The sequence below is a fragment of the Astatotilapia calliptera genome, chromosome 6 (genome assembly GCF_900246225.1).
Source record: "Astatotilapia calliptera chromosome 6, fAstCal1.2, whole genome shotgun sequence".
NCBI classification, from domain to species: Eukaryota; Metazoa; Chordata; class Actinopteri; order Cichliformes; family Cichlidae; genus Astatotilapia; species Astatotilapia calliptera.
Genome location: NC_039307.1, coordinates 40,105,175 through 40,126,036, shown reverse-complemented (window position 1 = coordinate 40,126,036; position 20,862 = coordinate 40,105,175). Strand labels below are relative to the sequence as shown.

The window sequence follows — 20,862 nt, the reverse complement described above, 5'->3', positions numbered from 1 at the left end:
TTCGAGCGCTATGCGATTTGGGCTGGAGGATTACAAACATCACGTCCACAGTGAGAGCATGGTGGCAGATAAGGAAGAGGCTCAGGTCAGTCTGCTTCCTTATTACTTCCAACAATTGTATCGAGCAGATCTTATACACATAAACCATCAGGGTACGTTACGCCCTCTGGGAGGTGCCGTTCAGACAGAGCAGCTAGTCTGGCTACACTGAACCCCATCTCCACTGAAGCAAACACCTCTATTGTGGAACTGGTTTCCCAGACATGGACAAAGAGGGCACCTGACTGAATCCACTTGCCAACTGGCAGTCATTAGCCTAACGATGCCAAATCCTGCCTTTGAAACTGGCAATAACACCTTACAAAAAATCGATCCATGTTTTATTCAGTAATGACGCAAATCGAGTGACTGAAAACTCGCAGCCAAAGTGACTCCAGAGGACGTGGAAATCTTGTGCAACCACAGCTACAATCACGGCTCTCCTGAGATAGAATGCAGGTGTACAGGCGCACTTCCACATGGCTCAATTCTCTAACAGGAAGCTACATCCATATTTATAGCTTGTGCCTCAGTGATTGCCGTGAACCCGAAGCTAAATGGCTAAATTATTTAAATTATTATTTACATCTCTTATAGAACACATTTCTAGAGTTGTAGTTTCCACAGAAGAAGATTGTGTCCAAGAATACAATTGAAATTGGGAAAAATCATTCTAATAAAATAAGTGTAAATTAGCTAACTGTGTATGAGTAGTTAAATAATGCAGAAGATATTATAACTTGGCAACCTCCCTATGAACACATGTATCCCAACATTAATTAGAAACTGAAATTCAGGTGACAACACGATGTCCACAGCTTGTAGGACCTGTAACGTCCCAATGCAGACAGAGATGTTGGTCTCCATCCATCCTCTTATCTTTTCAGCGCTGAGCCTATCACAGCTGTCTTAGGGCAAAGGGCAGGGTAACCCCTGGACAGTCACCAGTCCTGTCAAGGACAACACATTAGAGACAGACAAACCATTCACTATCAACACATATGGCAATTTAGAGTTACCAGTTAGCCTAACCCCACTAACTGCAGGTTGAACCTAGGAGGAGAGGAAGCCCTACCTAAGGAGAACCCACATAGGAAACCCCGGCCTGATGGTGAATGAACTCTAGGACTTCTGCTGAAAGTGCAAAGTGCGCCAATTTTGATAATAATATAAAAATTACCACTTCTTCTTTTTTAATCCAGACACTTCGCATTTTCTGCAGAATCCATAAGATGAGATCTGTATAACTCCCAAGTGCCTTGCTGTTTGCCTCCTAGTGCAAAAACACAGCGAAGGTAGCTTAAAGAAACAGCTCCTTTTGCTGCTCCCTAATTACCAGGGTCGCCACATGCAGATGGCTCTGTGTCCTGATTTGGCAGAATTTATCCCACTGTAATGGCAGAGATAGACTGTACTCTGTCTCATACCAACAACCATTCACAGTGTTAGGCAATGTGTAAACCCAACTACATAGGAGCTGCGGGCTAGCTAGAAGTCAAATCCAGAATGTCAACAAACATCAAGGTCTTCACAAACTCACATAAAGACAAAAAAAACAGTTATGTAAACTCACATAATATTTGCTAGTGACAATAGCAAATCAGCTGAGGCAAACCAAACTAGCTATACGATAACAAGAATGGCAGGAGCTAACGGAGCTAACATTAGCTAAAGGAATGTAGTTCCCTCACAAATGTAAACTCTGAAACACTGTCAGATTCCCTCCAGGGCATTCAGTTATAGTAGGAACATTTTTTCTGTCTTTCCTCTTGTTTTTTTTTTTTTTATCAGTAACAGCGTTCCTGCAAACATGTGCAAATGCCAAGCTAGCCCATGAACCACAATCTAGGTGGATTTGGAAAGAATGATGATTGCAATTCAAACTTCTCGGGCCGACATGGTACACTTAGCTGAACTTAACTTAAAATTACTTATCAGCTTAGTAATAAAGGTTTGTACAGCTGGTTAAGTTTGTCAAAGGCTTTACCAAGGAATCGTGATCATAATCCGAACCTAACTATAAGCTATGTAGCCATTCCTAGCAATTGTGTTGCCCCAAATGTAGTTTCATGAATGCTGATACCAGCGTATAGAATATATACTAGCTCCCTTAGCTAGTTGGATGCTGAGATAGTTTATATCCAGAACCTACATCCCTAGCAACTGTCACTCATGGAGTAGGTCAGCTTGAACCATTATCGTTCAGGTAGGGCAAGAAATTCATGTCTGCAATTTCTCAAAACCTAACTTGGACGCCACTAACCCTGCCAAAAAGAGTGTGGAGGGTTTTTCCGTGCCATTAATACACACCGATCTTTAATTTATATGTAGAAAAAGATGGATAAGCAACTGTGAACAACCATTGTTTGTGATCTTCATTGAAAAAGCGCTTTACTATAGTGTGTGGCGGTGCCATGTGATTCTTGAGCAGACGTTAGCAATATTTAGACTCGAAAGACTTTTGTAAAAGATATCAGCTAAAATGCATAGAGCGGGCTTGATCACATACTTGCTAAGAAGAGGCTAAAATATATAGTAAATTCTCATCTATCTAAAGCGGAGGATGAACTTCTGATACCAGTCGTACCGCTGATCATTTTATAGCACGCCTCCACGGCTGAGAGGTCCAGTTAGTGACTCAGCGGGGAAGTAGTCGAACAGACAGATAACCAGCACAGCCGGTTGTGTCAGCAAACAAGTGAATAGCGACCTTACCCTCAACATAACGCCTTAATAAAACTGGAAGTTATTCGGAAATTCACTGCCAAACAGGCTAATGAAGGTAGGAACGATCCATAGAGACCAAAATATTTGCTTTTAGAATAGTTTCCAAATCAGTGTCAAAGAACCATTTGAATGGTTGTGGAGATGTTGAGTGGGACAAGCAGATGGTAAAAGAATGAATGTCCAGCAATGCGTGAGCAGACGACTGTAAGAGATTAAGACGACGTATATTACAGAAAAGACCATAAACCAGGACGCCTTCTTAAACGGGTTGTAGTTTTGGTGTGTAGGGAGGACTGATTTGCCACCTCATTGCTGACATGTAAAGAGGAAGAGAAAGGCGTTGCAGCTCTGAAAGCAGCATCCCTGATGGAAAACAGTACAAGCCTGCTGACGGAATGGCCACAAGACGGAAAGTGGATGAGTCCTACTGCTCCAGCAGTCCTGGACCAGACAAAACGCCCCATGCTTGACTGGGACTGTGCTGACGGGAGTATTAAAGTTTAATAAAGATGACCTGCTTCCTATGTTTTTTTGGTTTTTTTACAGAAATAACACATGTGTGTGTATGTGTGTCGAGATGGAGAGAACTGGTATTGTGAATGGGAAAACTCTTTCAATGTTAGAACTCTGATTTTTGTCACTTGAGCGTGGAGCCAGCTTGCAGTAAAGACACCAGGCTCGTTAATGGGCTTTATTTAACTCTGTGCTACAGCGGATTTTATGTTATCTCGTGTGCATGTATTTTCGGCGCAACAAACACCCAGCCAGATACCTCCAGTGCAGGTTACTATCTACAATGTTCAATTTGATTACACTGTTTGTAACTGGAAAACCATGAAACGGCTAAGCATATGTTATTTACAAATCATTCATCAACACACGGTGTGTGTTGATGTGCTTTGGAGCGAAAGGTAGACGGATTTACTCACAGGATACTTCTTTTATCCTTAATCACCTTATTTCCAAGTTCTGTCCTGCTGTACAACGCAGAACCCGTGTCAATCATCGGTAATAAACAACTATAACTGTGGATCTTTGAAGGCTGCTTGTTTAAACCTGCTGTGGGAATACAATAGTGGAGGAGGGAGACCTGGAGTCTTTAAGGAAAAGAACAAAGTCGGACGTGCTTGACCTATACAAATATCATATTCCATATATCGGCTGGAGCCAGGAGTTTCAAACACAACACTTCACTCGGTTTTTTTACACAGCAAAAAAATCTCCAGGTAAATTACACTATAGAGTGTCCCCTAGTGGGTCGATATGGTCTGATAACAAAGACTACACGACATGCGGATTCTAAACACTGGAATATTTCTAACATTTTGAGTTATTTTCCAGTGTTAGAGAAATCAGCAACTGCTCGTGTTAGTCTTTGTAATCTCAAAACTGACTAGTTACTTTTAAACATATAGAACTGCCAGGAATTTAAACACCAGAGGGTGACCCCATATAGACACCTTAGTGTTAATTAACAACTGAGAAAATTTTCGTGAAGGTAATAAACCAACAGACCGGAAGAGTCAAATTTCTTGGAAAGCCCTTTGTTGGTCTCATAGGCGACGTTCCGCACTGCGGCGAAAGGATCAAAATCCGAACGTCTGACCCCTGCGAACCCATATCCGTCATGGGCTACAGCGTGAACGCACAAATCCGATATTTCCAAAATCCGATCTGTCACTTCGGATCCTTTCGGCACACCGCACTACTCTCTGGAGAGCTTTCTGGTTGTAAGCGGTGCTGTTGCCGTACCAGGTGGTGATGCATCCAGTGAGGACGCTCTCAATGGCACAGCAGTAAGCCGTCTCATCACCTTTGGTGATAAGACCCACCACTGTAGTGTCCTCTGCATACTTCACAATGATGTTGGAGTTGCTAGTGGCCGTGCAGCCGTAGGTGTAGAGTGAGTACAGGAGAGAGTTATGGTCAGTGTTCATGATCCAGGCCATTATTGCCCAGAGTCTTTCTTATGGCAGAGTTCAAAGACGAAACCCACTGCTGAGCAAAGAACCATAAAGACTCGTTTACCAGAAAACATCTTGATGATCCCCCAGACTAGAGCAGGGCGATGTGACCAAAATATTTATCACGATAATTTGCGATAACGATATAACTGATGATATAATCGACACGAGACAAAATACTTTACAACTCCACAACTTTATTAGTGCAAAAACCATCAATGTATTTCACTTAAACAAGCAGCTGTTTTTATCTGCATTAAAGTTATATAAAATGTAACAGTGCAAATGCAAATTCCTCGCTGACAGTTTAACCAAAAGGTATTTCCAGTGGAAACTGGCCGACACATCCTCAGCATAACCATGTATAATATGCACAAAACTTAAAAAGAGCTTATACACACACAATACGGTAACATTATGTTGAAGCACAGCACGTATCACTCCGCGAGGCTCCGCCTACGATAGCCGTAATGCTCCGACAATCCATCAGCGGTGCGGCTTCGTAGCTCAGCAAAGTCGTACTGAAACATTTGACAGATTTTCGAGCGCCGTGCACATAAAATCGTTCTCGAGGTCAGTAACACAACCAGAGTTCATACATAAGGCACACGGGATTATAAGGGGCTCTGTCGACTTTCAGACAAATCAAAGGATTGATTTTAAGTGCGCCGTATTTTCCAAACAACACGGTAATAACGACGGCCCGCTAGCATGCGCTACCAAAATAGTGCTTTGTTGTGTATCTGATGGACAAAAGCTAAACCAGTTCCACACCAGTGAAGCTGCAGCATTTTACAAACCAGTTCAGGTTCATCGTTTCATTCAACGATCCACTTTCACCCTCCTCATTCTGCGTCGCCGCCATGCTTTTGCCACCGTGGTGCGTATGTAAACAAAGGCACTGCGCATGCGCGTTTTACCCATATTCTATCGCCATGTTTCATTTTCCTATCATTGCCCAACATTATACTGGTATTACCGTGAACGGTAATGATATGGCCCAGCCCCTAGCCCAGACTTTTGGAAAAACACTCTGTGGACTGACGAGACAAATGTTGAAGGTGTGTGTCCCATTACATCTGGAGTAACAGTAACAGCATTTCAGAAAACATCATACCCAGTAACATTTGTTGGTGTCAGCGGTGATGGTCTGGGGCTGTTTTGCTGCATCAGCACCTGGAAGACTTGCTGTGGTAAATGGAAGCACGAGTTCTGCTGTTTACCAAAACATGATGGAGAATGTCCGCACATCTGTTCATGACCTCAAGCTGAAGCTCACTTGACAATGATCGAAACACACCAGCAAGTCTACCTGTGCATGGCTGAGGTCCTGACCTGTATCCGATTGAGATGCTGTGGCATGACCTTTGAAAGGTGGTTTGTCCTTGAAAACCCCCCAATGTGGCTGAATTACAACAAATCTGCAAAGATGAGTGGGCCAGCAGTGCTGCAAGAGACTCATTAACAGTTACTGCAAATGCTTGATTGCAGTTCTTCTGCTAAGGGTGGCCCAACCACTTTAGGTTTGGAAGGCGATCACTCTTTAAAACAGGGCTAAACACCTTCATCTGGAAACTGCATTTTGTGTTTACTTGTGTTATCTTTGTCTAATATTTAAATTTGTTTGATGGTCTGAAGCATTTAAGTGTGACAACATACAAAAAAGTAAATTAGGAAAGTGGCAAACACAGTAATAACATGTTTACTAACTAATTTCACCCAATAAAACTACAGTAGAGTTCTTGGATTTTCTGTGTCACACAGCAGAGCATATTATTCGTGTAAGAACTCCATTACAGTGCACAATAAGCAACAACAGCACAAAGACCACACAAAATGCAACCAGAGGAGCAGGACAGCTGCTGCAGTGTTAGTCTTTAACAGTTTTTATTTCATATGTTTTCACTTTTACTTTACAATAAACATGTCTCATCAGTATCAGGACTTAAGTCTCCTTCTGTCAGTTTGAAGGTCCAATCACAGCACCCAACTCAACAGTAGGATCTCTGATGGAGGTGAGCTGGCGTACAGGGTGGAGGTAGAGAACAACCTGAAGCTAAACATCCTTAAAACCAAAGAACTCATAATGGACTTCAGGAGGCACAGACAGGTCCACTCCCCTCTCATTATAAGTGGAGAACTGGTGGGTTCTGGGCACCCACATCTCTGCTGATCTCAGCTGGACCCACAACACTATCACCCAGTAAAGAAGGCCTTACAGGGACTGCACCTCCCCCGAGGAAAAATAACCTGGACCAGGAGCTGCTGCTGGCCTTCTACAGCTCCTCAGTGGTGTTTGATACTCAGGAGCCACGACTGAGAACAGGAAGGCTGCACAGAGAGTCATTAACACCGGCCTAAAAAGTCATTGGCTGCCCTCTGCCCCCCCTGGAGGCCATCACCCAGGTCTCCTGTCTCAGGTAAACCAGGGCCATCACAGGTGTCCCTACACCCCGCCCACCACCTGTTTGACCCGCTGCCCCCTGGTTGGCTTTAGGTCAATCAGGTCCCACACCTCCAGACTCCCGGGCCATTCAGACTGTTAATAAGCACTGGTTGTGTGTATGTGTGTCGTGCGTGCACACACATGCGCTCTGCTCAGTAGCAGCCCAGTGGATTGTGCAGATCAGGAGGAGTGATGGGAAATCCAGAAGCCTATTAGCTGTACTATTAATATACGCACACCAAACACAAACGCATGCAAGTGCTTGGAGGTGCAGACACTGTATCAACTTTGCAAGCACCAGTCAGTGACCCTGGTGACCACATGACCTACTGTAGCTGCAGCTCAAACTGTACGTATCAAAATAAGGCGAGGGAGACCGAGTTTATGGCCTCGTGAGGCTATTGTGCTAAATGTGCAGCTGTGACGAGTCACTTGTACCAAACGTTTCTCCCAATGAAACATTCAGTGAACAGAATCAGCGTTCTCGGGGTCCAACGTACAGGATTGTGTTACATGCTGGTCTTAAATTTCACAACTTGAGGTTTTGTGGCAGACTTTGTTGAAGCAGAGGTGGAGAGACGTTCACACTGTTAGTCTGTGAACAATCATTCTCTGCCTTTGGCTTTCTCTTTCTCTGTACCAGGTGCAGCACAGGATCACAGGGCAGGTCATGGCACTGAAAAATGAACACGCTGGCTAGCAACAAAAGCTAACATGCTACGAGAAGTGCAGCTTATGAACAGGCTGTGCCATCCCAACATTCTTAGGTAGGTGTAAATGTGCTGATTAAAAATTCAATGTTCGATTTTGATTACAGTGAGATTCGAAGAACATTTTGCCCCTTAAATAAATAAAATCATCCTTTAAAAAATGCTTTTTGTATTTACTCTGCTGATCTTTGTCTAATATTAACATCTGTTCGATAATCTGAAATATGTAAGTGTGACATATACCAAAAAGAATACAAATGAGCAACGGGGGCAAATAGCTTTTAAAAGCACTGTGTATATGTTGTACATTAATGTTGTTCTATATTTATTGCATGAATAAGACCTTTGCCAGAGTTAACTTCAGCACATTTTAACAGGTTCACTCAAAAGAAAAAATCAAAAAAAGGTTTTTTACACTTTATTTTTGTAGACTTTAAAATGGAAATCTCATTTCCCCTCATAAAAGGCCGATCAAAAACAAATCATATGAAGCTTAAAATGTGTAATAATAACAATTACAAAGTCTAAAGTTTTGAAGTTGTGACACAAATGTTCTGTCGTTCCTCTGAGGGACACAAAGGGGGTGCCACATCAACACATTCCAAGCTGTCCATCGATGGATGGGCGCCATGGTTACTGACACGTAGAAGTGATTAAATCGTGTTCTTGACTTCCTGTCAGGTTTCTCGGGGTTTGTGTGCATGAAGGTCAGCTGCCACGCTTTGACTGAGGTAAGACTTTTGTTTTGTCCTCTTCGTGCTGACAACATTTCCAGGTTTCCCACAGCTACACCTTATTCTCATGTCTCTCCTCCTATATTCATTTAGAAGTTGTGCAAAGACGACATTCAAACATTCAAAAGCAAGAAATGCTAAGTCCCATTTAGAGAGGCCCATCAGGGTCCCCAGAGGACCAGGGGATTAAACCAGCCACGTTTAGCAGCTCTGCATGTGTTTGGGCAGCTTTCCTGATTCATATATTTTCCTTAATGCAGTGAATTCTTGCACTGGGTAGCAGGTCTGAGGTTGGGACACATGTTTTAAACTGTGTGCTGGGAAGAATCCCCTGACTGGTTTACAGTGGGAGACATGGCACCTGAGTTGGTCAGACCACAGGACAGCTTCCCTCTTGAGATAAATGAGCTTGCAGCATTTCTGGATCTTGCTTGTGTCTGGCTCACCCTATCGTCTCTTTCTGTGCAGTACATAAACGGGGGTAACCTGGAGCAGCTGTTGGACAGTGACCTGTATCTGTCGTGGGGAGTCAGGATGGCTCTGTCTCTGGATATCGCCCGAGGACTGCAGTACCTGCACAGTAAGGGCATATTCCACAGGGACCTCACATCCAAGGTACGGCACACGAGTCGCGTACCTGCACTGATGAAAGCGACGACAAAAATGAAACTTTTTAAATTGTACTTCTGTCTCTCTCATTGTTCTTTATAGAATGAGACTGTTTTTACCAGCTGTTGTTTGCATATATTCATTTCTCGACTGTTTATCTGTTGCAGAATTGTCTGGTTCGCTGTGAGAATGGCACGTTCACTGCTGTGGTGGGAGACTTTGGCCTGGCAGAGAAGATCCCTGATTACAGGTGCAGGACAAATCTTTTCTCTCCTGAGCTTCTATAAATTTGATCAAAGCAGCTGTTTTGTCTGTGTTAGAGAGCGTGGTCTGTTTGTGCACAGGTACCAGAATGTGTCCCAGACATTAAAAGGAAAGTGGAAACATCGTAACCTTCTATTAAAAAGTCAAATCCAGCGATTCTCCACTCCAGCTCTGATCGTTCTCACGTCAAAATAAACGGGAATTAATATTCAAACGTTATATTCCTTGTTTTCATGTATGATCTACAAAGTGATCATTGGCAGGATTTTTTTAAGTGTGATTAGATAGATCATGAAGAGCTTTCACATTAGGTTCCTAATGACAGACCGGTCCACTCCCCTCTCTTTACAGTGAAGGTTCAGAGAAGCAGCCTCTGGCCATTGTGGGCTCTCCGTACTGGATGGCCCCTGAGGTTCTGAGAGGAGAACTTTACAACGAGAAGGTGAGCGTCTTTGGTTCTGTAAAACTGGAGTACAGTATTAGAGTGTAATCTTTTTGTGACCCTCCTTCCTTTATTTAATTATAAGCAATGAACTCTTTACTCGGTACGAGCCAGTGGCTAATATTAGCTGATGTTAACAGACTGTCTGGATTCCTCGTGTTTGTCTTACCCTCTGTTTTCTCTTCTTTTTTTATTTGAACTTGTTATTTTGAATATGTTGGTATTTGTGTTGTCTTTGTGCGTTTGTAGAAACGCAGGATACTGAGTGACCAGTATCCTTTCACACAGTCACATATGATGGGTTGGGGCTAGCTTACAACTGTGCTAACTGTGTGCTGTAACTAGCAGCTGCTACAACAATGTGTAACTATAGGAACATTTCTCAGTATAAGCAGCCAAGCAAAGCCACATAATGTTGTGGCAAATCCACTGATCCAAGAAAAATGGGTCAGACATCAGTTATAGAAGCGATAGTCTTTATATAAGACTTCGAAAAAGGGTGTACAACACAAAAACTGACCAACATCAGAGCAACATATCATAATGGGTCCCGCAAACCTTTTAGTTAAATATGAATAACTTCCATCTCTACAACAAAGGATCCTGGGAAATGAAGTCTCGAATGAAAATAAGTATTAAATGCTCTTTTTTGGCAGAAAATGAAATCTATAATTAACAGCTCTCGCTAAATATGTGGCTGGCAAGAAATCATTTACCACATAACCAAAATGCTGTTATCAAAACAATAAATCGCAACAAAGTTACAACAAGTAATAGATTCAGAATTCAGTTCTGACTCCCCCTGAAACCATAAAAGCATGTGTGAAGTGTTTCCACAGTCTGTGGCTGAGCGTTCTTCCAACAGATGACCAAAAATGAAGGTTATTCCTTTCTCTTAGTTTGAAATGTTCCTTCTTAATCTCACTCTGAGTTCAACACCGTTCACCAATTGCATGTGGAGTTGAGCTGACAGGGACCCCAGTCAGAGTCAGACGCTGATAGGAAACGCATCGTTGCCGTTTCCTCTTTCAGCCACGTCGAGTTTGCAGTTAAGATGAAATTTATTGCAGACATTATTGCAAACATACAAAGCAGCTAAAAGATCCCTTTGTATGTTTGTCTTACCCCCCACCCACCCAGTCACGGCAGATTGCTACCAGAGCGTTGTTCTGTTGTAGGTTTCTTCCTGTTAAAAAGGAGGGTTTTCCCCCACTGTTGCCAAAGCACTGTTGCTCATAGAGGTCATATCATTGTAGGGTCTCTACCTTATAATATAAAGCACCCTGAGGCAGTTGTTGTTCTGATTTGACGCTGTATAAATAACATTTATACAGCCCTTTGCCGTCGTCTCATCTTAGCTCTCCATGTCAGAATCAATGCACACATCATAGCACGTCATCAAAGACCTGATACCTGATCAGTATCGATCCAAACGTGAGACTGGGGAAACCTTAATAAGGGCTACACTGAATGGATACTTCTACTTAACATTAACTGTACCAAAGCAGCCTAACAACTTTCCCAGACAAACCTACTGTAAAATGAAATCTACCACAGTGTAACTGTCAATCATAAGGTCATGTTTGTGTAATTGCATTTAAAGTTACCAACCATTAGACTCTGCCCCCAAATTCTCCAGGTTGTTTGTTTTTGGTCTTGGCAGACTTCATAGAGCTCATTTAAGTGAGTTGGTTTCCTGCCAAAGTCCCGCTTTTAAGCTTAGTCCACACGTTTCCAATAAGGTTGATTTCAGGGCTTTGGGAATGCTGTTCCAGAAGCTTAGTCTCCTGTTTTATCAATTCCAAAAGTAGCTTTGGTGTATGTTTGTTATCCATGTTTCAACTGGTGAAGTTGAATAATTTGTTATTAGCAGGTTGTTTCCAGTACAACTGGCAGCAACCTAGCTCCAGGGCACGATGCTGCCACCTCGACCTGTATGAGTGAATACCTGCCTGTTTCACATGGAACTGATCAAAGACATCATGTTCATCTGATGATGTTAAGAGTTAGTTTCATCCGTCTGGTTTTGAATTTTACTTCTGTATGAAATCTAGTTGGAGCCCTAACACAGCCAGAACTAACGGGACCTCCTCTCTCTTAGGTGGATGTGTTTGCTTATGGCATCATCCTGTGTGAGATCATTGGCCGGATTGAAGCTGATCCTGATTTTTTACCGAGGACAGAGGTAGGAAATAAATCTGTCCCCACAGTCACGCACATTCATACAGCACTTTGCTCTGCACCTTATCTAACATTCACACTGTGAGGGATGCAATCGAGGAACTGGAGGTTCAGCGTCCTGTGATATGCAGGCTGAACACCAACCTGCCAATTAGTAGTCGGCCCACCTGAGCTAGAGATACACAGGGTTAGCTCACGTATACCCAAAACCAGGCATACGGCGTGGGACATGTCAGACCTAATCCAGGCTAAAGCTTTGACCTGAAGCATTTTGAAACTGCTAACTCTCCCAGCTGTGTGTTTGTCTCTAGGACTTTGGTTTGGATGTGGATGCATTCGAGAACATGGCCGGGGACTGCCCACCAGCATTCTTTAATCTCGCCGTGACCTGCTGTAACGTAAGTATACGCACAGCGTGTCACAACCCAAACACGACCGGGAGCTACTGAAGCTTTGTCTGCATCCTAAACCGTGGCTCTGTTCGTCTGTGTCGTTTCAGATGAATGCAGAGAGTCGACCCTCGTTCTCTGACATCGTCTTCACGTTGGAGGCCCTGGAGAGAGAGCAGCAGGGAGAGACGCCTGTTGCACTTGGTAAAAAGACCCTTTTTATCTACTTATTTTTAAAGTTCTACTGTTCTGAATGTTTCACTCTCTCTGGGTCTTAGAGCAGGTTAAAGCCCTGATGTGTCCCTGCGATGCTTTGAAGCATGTTCAGACATCACGGCCACAGCTAACCGGGTTTCGTGTTTCATCTTGCTGCATTGTTGTTCTCATGTTTTAATCAACAAAGATGTATAATACAGAACTACACATGCTGTCACCGCTTGAGCCCAGCTGCCATGCTGCTGCTGAAAACTGCACTGCATTGGAACGAGGCTGCTGATGATGTTAGGGATGCTAACATGTTCTAGCAAAAACTCGAAAAGTAAAAATCCAAAGTAAAACTGTAGTTTTTGTGAAAACTGAGCTTCTACTTAGTTTTATTTACTACAGCTGGATTCTGAACAAGGAGACAAAACCTCACCTGCTGCCTTTGATTGACCGTAAAGCTTTAACATGCTATCGTTAGTCTTAAAGGATGTTTAAGGATGTTTGTAGCACATAAATAAGTCACAGCTATATATGTTGAGTTGCTGTCTGAAACATACATGAAACTATGAAATTATAGCTCATATTTTTTTCACATCAAGGAAAGACCTTACAGAATAATAAACATGTTTGTAGCTCGGTCCTCAAACCTTTATGCTGGTCTGAATACTTTGAGACACGGATTAAAACAAACAGACCTCAGGGTGTTCTGACCAATGAAGCTGATGGATCAGCTTTGCAGGATGGAGCCTAGTCAGGTCTTTACACTGCAGACTGTTTTTCAGACTCATGTATTTTTCATTTGCATGTACTTTATGTACTTTTTGCCTCACTTTTGGGGCCGGCTCATTGGCCACCACTGGAGCTGCAGCACTGTAGAAGAGGCAGGTAAAGAGCAGTTACAGTGAGGTATTATTTTCCGTTTTATCTATCTCCTGTCAAAAATTTAAAAAGAACCCAACGATGTGACGTTACCCTGTGAGTGACACGAGGGATAATGATACCAGTGCAATAATAATGAGCTCCAGCAGAACGAGGCTGAGGACAGAGCAGCCGTTGGCTGCAGCTGGTAGGAGGTGAGGGCAAAGAGAAGACAGAGGAGCATAGCGAGACCTTGTCACGGGGTGATGCCGCCTTGCTGCCAGTGAAAAAAAGAATGTTCTTACACGTTATGTTGTCTTTGTATTTTCTGTGGTTCGTGACCTGTCGTGCTCTCTGACTCTTGTTCCATCTTCCACCTTGTTTCCCTTGGTTAGAGCCTGTGGCAGCAGACGTCAGCCCGTACCGATGCCGAAGCTCTCCCTATCACCCTGCGGACCACACTCAGCTATGGCAAGGCTTGGGCAGGAGCCAGTCAGACACGATACCTCCAGGAAGCCTGCCTTCTCCTTTACTCGGGACCCCAGCAAGGGTCAACCCGTTCTCTCTCAGACAGGACTTAAACGGAGGACGGTGCAAACTGTTGGACACTCCCAGCAAGTCCGTCATCTCGCTGACCTTTACCCTACCTGCACTTCCTGACATGTGCACCTCCCCCCACCTTCTTAAAAAAGCGTCAGGGATGAGAGTGCCTCCAAGAAGGTGCCAGTCTCTGCCCTGCACCCCAGAGCTCAGCCGGACTGTGGCTCTGCCCAGACACGCAGCGGGGGAGGAAGAAAAAAAGGATGAGGACGCTCGAGAGGCGGCCATGAAGCACAGGACGTGGGAGGATATGAAGGATGACACAAGGAAGGGGACGAAGGTTTCAGAGAGAATACAAGGAAGGCTGCACGTTGACCATGCAGACATGAGACATGAGCCAAGTGTGAGGAGAGAGGCTTTTGGAAAGGAAATACAGGTGGCAGAGGATCCTGGTTTTCCTGTAGAATTGGAAATGGTGTCTCTGGAGCGATTGGAAGAGGAAGATGACGAAGAAGAGGAGGAGAGCATAAGTTTTACAGAAGCCATGGACTGCACCAAATCTCCTGAGGCAACAGACAGGATCGTGAACGCTACACCTGAAAGACCATTGCTCACCTCTACCTCCTGCAACTCCATACGGACCAAGGGCTGGCGGCTTCCCTTCTCAACGTCTGCCTTGCCTCCTCTGCCACGACTCAACAACAACAACGGCTCAGGCCTGGTAATCAGTCAGCAAGTGCAGTGGGGTCGAGGAGGCCGCTCAAGTGACTACAGTGGAGCCCTGTCCTCAGACCCAAGGGGGCCCTCTGAGCAGGACGAGGCAATTTCCTGTCCAGGCTGCTGCCTGGTAGGCCTGAGTTTCCCTTCGGTGTGCCTCCGTGGTTCAGCTGCCATACCTGCCCCCCGCAGAAGGGCTTCGTTACCACGGCAGCGGCCCTACCGGAACCTCAACGGTACCATAACTGGTGGCAGCGCTTCGTCGTCAGCAGTCACAACCAAAACATTACTGTGTCACAACACAAATGGATTAGTGGGTGCGGGGCCCTCTGTGTCGTGTGAGCCCGGCCGCTCCCTGCCAGAAGCCCAGTCGTAAGAATCCTCGAAGGTGCTTGTTTTGAACTCGTGGCAAAGTGAAGTGGACAAAGGCATAAACAATAAATGTAGTGGGTACTCAATGCTTAATACTGACTCTAGCAGCTGTGCAGTCACTGTAGCCTGTGCTAACACACTGCTGATTAGAGCGCCATCTATTGGGCTGGAGGATTAAACATAACTGTCACAGTGAGAAGCATGGTGGCATAAAGGAAGAGGTGGCCAGGGTTCAGCTGCTTACTTTATTACTTCCAACATTGTATGCTGAGCAGATCTATACATCTAACCAGTCAGGGTTAACGTTACTGCCTCTGGGATGGTGCTCGTTCAGACAGAGCAGCTAGTCTGGCTTACACTGAACTCCCATCTCCACTGAAGCAAACACGCTCTATGTGGAACTGGTTTCCAGACATGTGACAAAGAGGGGCAGGCCTGACTGAATCCACTTGCCAACTGGGCAGTCATTAGCCAACGAGCTAATCCTCCTTTTTGAAACGTGGCATAATCACCTTACAAAATCGATTCCATTTTTTATTCAGTATGACGTCAAATCGAGTGACTGAACTCGGCAGCAAAGTGCCTCCAGAGGACTGGAAATCTTTTTTGCAACCACAGCTATCATCATCGGCTCCCTTGAGATGAATGCAGGTTTACAGGCACTTCCACATTGGCTTCATTTTTCCTAACAGGAAGCTACATCCATATTTTATACTGTGTCCTCAGTGATGAGTGACGAGAGCTAAATGGCTAAATTATTTAAATTATTTATTTACATCTCTGTATAGACAATTTCTAGATGTTTTAGTTTTCACAAAGATTGTGTCAATAATACATTTGAATTGGGAAAAATCAGTTTTCTAATAAAATAAGTGTAAATTAGCTAACTGTGTTTATGAGTAGTAATTAATCAGTAAATGATTTATAACTTGGCATACTCCCTTGATGACACATGTATCCTAACATTAATTAGAAACTTGAAATTTTCATGTGCAAGCAGCTGATGTCACACCTTGTAGGACTGTAACGTCTCCAATGCAGAAAGTTAGATGTTGGTTATCCATCCATCCTCTTATTCTTTGTCAGGGTCGCTGGAGCCTATCACAGCTGTCTTAGGGCAAAGGGCAGGGTACACCCTGGACAGGTCACCAGTCTGTCAGAGGACAAACACATAGAGACAGACAACCATTCACATTCACACCTATGGGCAATTTAGAGTTACCAGTTAACCTAACCCCACTAACTGCATGTGTTTGAACTATGGGAGGAAGGAGCCTCTACCTAAGGAGAACCCACATAGGAAGACCCCGGCCTGATGGTGGAATTGAACTCAGGACCTTCTTGCTGAAAGGCAATAGTGCTGCCAATTTTGATAATAATATTATTAAAATTACCACCTTCTTCTTTTTTTAATCCAGACCTCCATTTTCTGCAGAAGTCCATAAGATGAGATGCTTATACTCCCAAGTGCCTTGCTTGTTTTCCCTTCCTAGTGCCAACACTAGCTAAGGGTAGCTTTAAAGAAACAGCTCCTTTTTGCTGCTCCCTTATTAACCAGGGGTCGCCACAGCAGATGGCTCTGTGTTTCTGATTTGGCAGAATTTTATACCCTTTATGAGGCAGAGATAGACTGTACTCTTGGTCTCATACCAACAACCATTCACGTGTTAGGCAAATGTGTAAACCACTACATATAGAGCTGCTGGTGCTAGCTTAGAAGTCAAATCCAGGAATGTCAACAAACATCAAGGTCTTCACAAACTTCACATAAAGACAAAAAAAACATTTATGTAACTTCACATAATATTTTGCTAGTGACAATAGCAAATCAGCTGAGGCTAAACAACTAGCTTTTATACTTAGTAACAAGAAATTTGGCAGGGATGCTAACGTGAGCTAACATTAGCTAGAGGAATGTTAGTTCTCTCTCACAAATGTAAACTCTGAAACTACTGTCAGTATTCTACTGCCAGGGCATTCAGTTTATAGTAGGAACATTTGTTTTTTCTGTCTTTCCTCTGTTTTTTTTTTTTTTTTTTTTTTTATCAGTACTAGCGTTCCTGCTAACATGTGCAAATTGCAAGCTAGCCCATGTAACAAAATGCTAGTTTGATTTGGATAAGGATGAGTGATGCATTCAAACTCCTCGGGCTGATGGTAACTTAGCTGAACTTAACTTAAAATTACTTTATCAGCTTTAGTAACTAAAGTGTTTGTTACAGCTGGTTAGTTTGTCAAATTGCTTTACCAAGGAATGTGATTCATAATCCTAACCTTACTATAAGCTATGTAGCCCATTCCTAGCATTGGTTGCCCCAAATGTAGTTTTCATGATGCTGATACTCAGGTATAGAATATATACTAGCCTCTATTAGCTAGTGTGATGCTGGAGGATTATTTGTATATCCAGACCTACATCCCTAGCACTGTGCACCACTGGAGTATGGTCAGCTGCAACCATTATCGTTCAGTGTAGGGCAAAAATTCATGTCTGCATTTCTTCAAACTAACTTGGACAGCACTAATCCCTGCAAAAGAGTGTTGGTAGGGATTGGTTTTCTGCAATTTATACACACCGATCTTTAATTTATATTGTATATAAAAGATGGATGAAGCAACTGTGATATCAACCATTGGTTTGTGGATTCTTCATTTTAAAGCCTTTAGCTATAGTGCTTTGGCTGGTGCCATGTTGATTCTTTGGAGCCAGACGTTAGCATATTTAGACCTGAGACTTTTGTAATAAGATATCAGCTAAAATGCATAGATGCGGTGCATTGATACACATACTTGCTAATTAAGAGGCTATAATATTATTAGAATTCCAGTCACTAAAGCTGGAGGATGAACTTCTGATACAGTCTGTACCGCATGATCATTTTATTAGCACGCTCACGGCTGAGAGGTCCAGTTTTAGTGACTCAGCTGGGGGAAGTAAGGTCGAACAGACAGATACCAGCTACAGCCGGTTGTGTCAGCACATAGTGAAAGCGACCTTACCTCTAACATTAAGCCTTAATAAAACTGGAGTTATTCGGAAATTCACTTGCAATACAGCTATGAAGGTAGGAACGATCCATAGAGACCAAAATATTTGCTTTTATGAATAGTTTCCAAACCATTGTCAAAAACCATTTGATGTGTGGTTGGTAGATTTTGAGTGTGGTGACAAGCAGATGGTATAAAGAATGAAATGTCCACATGCTGTGAGTCAGACGACTGTAAGAGATTTAGACGACGTATTATTACAGAAAAGACTTAAACCAGGACGCTCTTCTAAACTGTGTTGTAGTTTTTGGTGTGGTAGGGAGGAGCTGTATTTGTACACCTCATTTTGCTGACATGTAAAGAGGAAGATGAACGTGCGTTGCAGCTCTGATGCAGCATCCCTGATGGAAACAGTACAGCGCTGCTACGGAGTGGCCACAAACTGGAAGATGTGATGAGCCTTACTGCTCCCAGCAGTCTGGACGCAGGAAGATAACCACATGCTTTTGACTTTGTGTGACTGTAGCTGACGGGGAGTATTTATAAAGTTAATAAAGATGACCTGCTTCCTATGTTTTGTTTTGTTTTTTACAGAAGTACACATTTGTGTGTATGTGTGTTTGAGATGGAGAGACTGGTATTTGTTGAAGGAAGAAGCTCTTCATTTAGACTCTTTATTTTTGCACTTGAGCGTGGAGCACTTTGCAGTAAGACACCAGGCTTCTGTTAGATGGGGCTTTATTTAAATCTGTGCTACAGCTGATTTTTTTATGTTTATCTGCGTGTGCATGTATTTCTGGCTCAACAAACTACCCAGCTCAGATATCCTCCAGTGCATGTTACTTATCTACATGTTCATTTTGATTACACTGTTGTAACTGGAAAACATGAAACCGGTATGCATATTTATTATACAAATCATTTCACACACTGTGTGTGTGTATGTGCTTTGGAGCGAAAGGTAGAGTGATGTATACTCACAGGATAATCTTTTATCCCTTAATTTCTTACCTTATTTCCAAGTTCTGTTCCTGCTGTACAGCTAGAACCCTGTGTGCAATCATCTGGTAATAAACAAATATAACTGTGGATTCTTTGAGTGCTGCTTTTTAACCTTTGCTGTGGGGAGATGACATAGTGGAGGAGGGGATGACTCTTGGAGGTCTTTAAGGGAAAAACAAAGTCTTAAGGTGCTTTGGAGCCTATACAAATATTATATGTCGATATGATCTGCTGGAGGCATGGGAGGTTTTGCAACCAGCAACATTCACTCTGGTTGTTTTTACACAGCAAAATCTCCAGTGTTAAATTAACACTATAGAGTGTCTATATGGGTCTATATGGGTCTGATTAACAAAGGCTAACAATGAGCAGTGCTGATTTTCTAACACTGGAATATTTCTAACATTTTGAGTTATTTTCCAGTGTTAGAAAATCAGCACTGCTCGGTGTTAGCCTTTGTTAATCTTCAAAACTGACTAGGTTACTTTTAAACATATAACACTGTCAAAAGTGTTAATTTAACACTCAGAGGTGTGGACCCATATAGACACTCTATAGTGTTAATTTAACACTGGAGATTTTGCTGTGTAGGTAATAAACCAAAAACCGGAAGAGTTCAAATTTCTTGGAAAGCCTTTTTTTTGGTCTCATAGGCTACGTTCCCACTGCAGGCGAAAGCGCATCAAATCCGACTTTTCTGACCCTCTGCGACCCATATCCGGTCATGGTCTGACAGCGTGAACGGCACAAATCCGATATTTTCAAATCCGATCTGGGTCACTTTCGTATGTGGTGCTGAATCCGATACATATCTGATGTTTTAGAAAGCTGCTGTTTGATGGTCACGTCGCATTAAATCTGTTTTTTATGTCACAAGACAGACGCCAATTATCAGCGCCGGAGCAGACAAAATAATCGGATTTGATCTAAAAATCGGAATTGAGCATTAAGATCTGCAGTGTGAACGTAGCCTAAGTGCCCCATACTCACATTTTCATTTTCCTGTATTCTCAGTTCATATAAAGAAATTAGTTAAATCACCCAGTATAATTAACTAATAAATATATTTACTTTTCAGTAATCATTCACATAATCCTTTGTTTTGGTCTTTGAAGTCTGTGGAGCTGACCTGTGCTGCTGATCTTGATAGCCGCACCTCCTGGTAGGGTCTCCCAAGGCCAGTGATGGACCAGACAAGGAAACACCAGCGAACAGTTTCACTTGTTAAAATTAGTAGTTGATGCGGGAAGAAGATTGTTGGAGAAATGAAACAACTGGGAAGAGCAGCCTGTTCAAATAAAAGCAGGAATGTCACAGATTTAAAGACCGAGGCTCACTTATATCTAATGACATGCAGTCATTGTCCCACACTGCCACCTAGTGTTCACAGTGCATATTTTAAAATTAATTCCAAGGAAATGTTTACTGTACGTCTCGTTAAAAACCTAGTTATGAATCACTTTGATGTGTTCACGTGCTGACCTGAACTTAAAATAAAGATATGCTGACAAGACTAAACCCTTGTTACACTAATCATTGTTGCCCATTTAAAGGTTCTGTTTAAGTGCTACGCCCGGAGTCTGAATAAACTTACAAATTCATATTTCATGTTTTGTTTGTTTGTTTATTTAGTGCTGTTATTGTAAGGTACTGTGTATGTTTACGTTTTCCACAGG

At 42.9% G+C, this 20,862-nt stretch overlaps 1 long non-coding RNA gene and 1 pseudogene across 1 annotated transcript in view; one reads left to right on the top strand and one right to left on the bottom strand.

Annotated features, from left to right (window-relative positions):
- The first annotated feature begins 10 nt into the window (after positions 1-10).
- On the top strand, positions 11-16,078 carry LOC113024565 (dual specificity testis-specific protein kinase 1-like; annotated as a pseudogene).
- Positions 16,079-20,279: 4,201 nt separating this feature from the next.
- LOC113023388 (uncharacterized) overlaps positions 20,280-20,862 on the bottom strand; it is a 1,786-nt gene continuing 1,203 nt past the window's right edge. The window contains exon 3 of the long non-coding RNA XR_003272566.1: positions 20,280-20,474. This is a non-coding gene — a long non-coding RNA (uncharacterized LOC113023388). The remainder of the gene's footprint in view (positions 20,475-20,862) is intronic.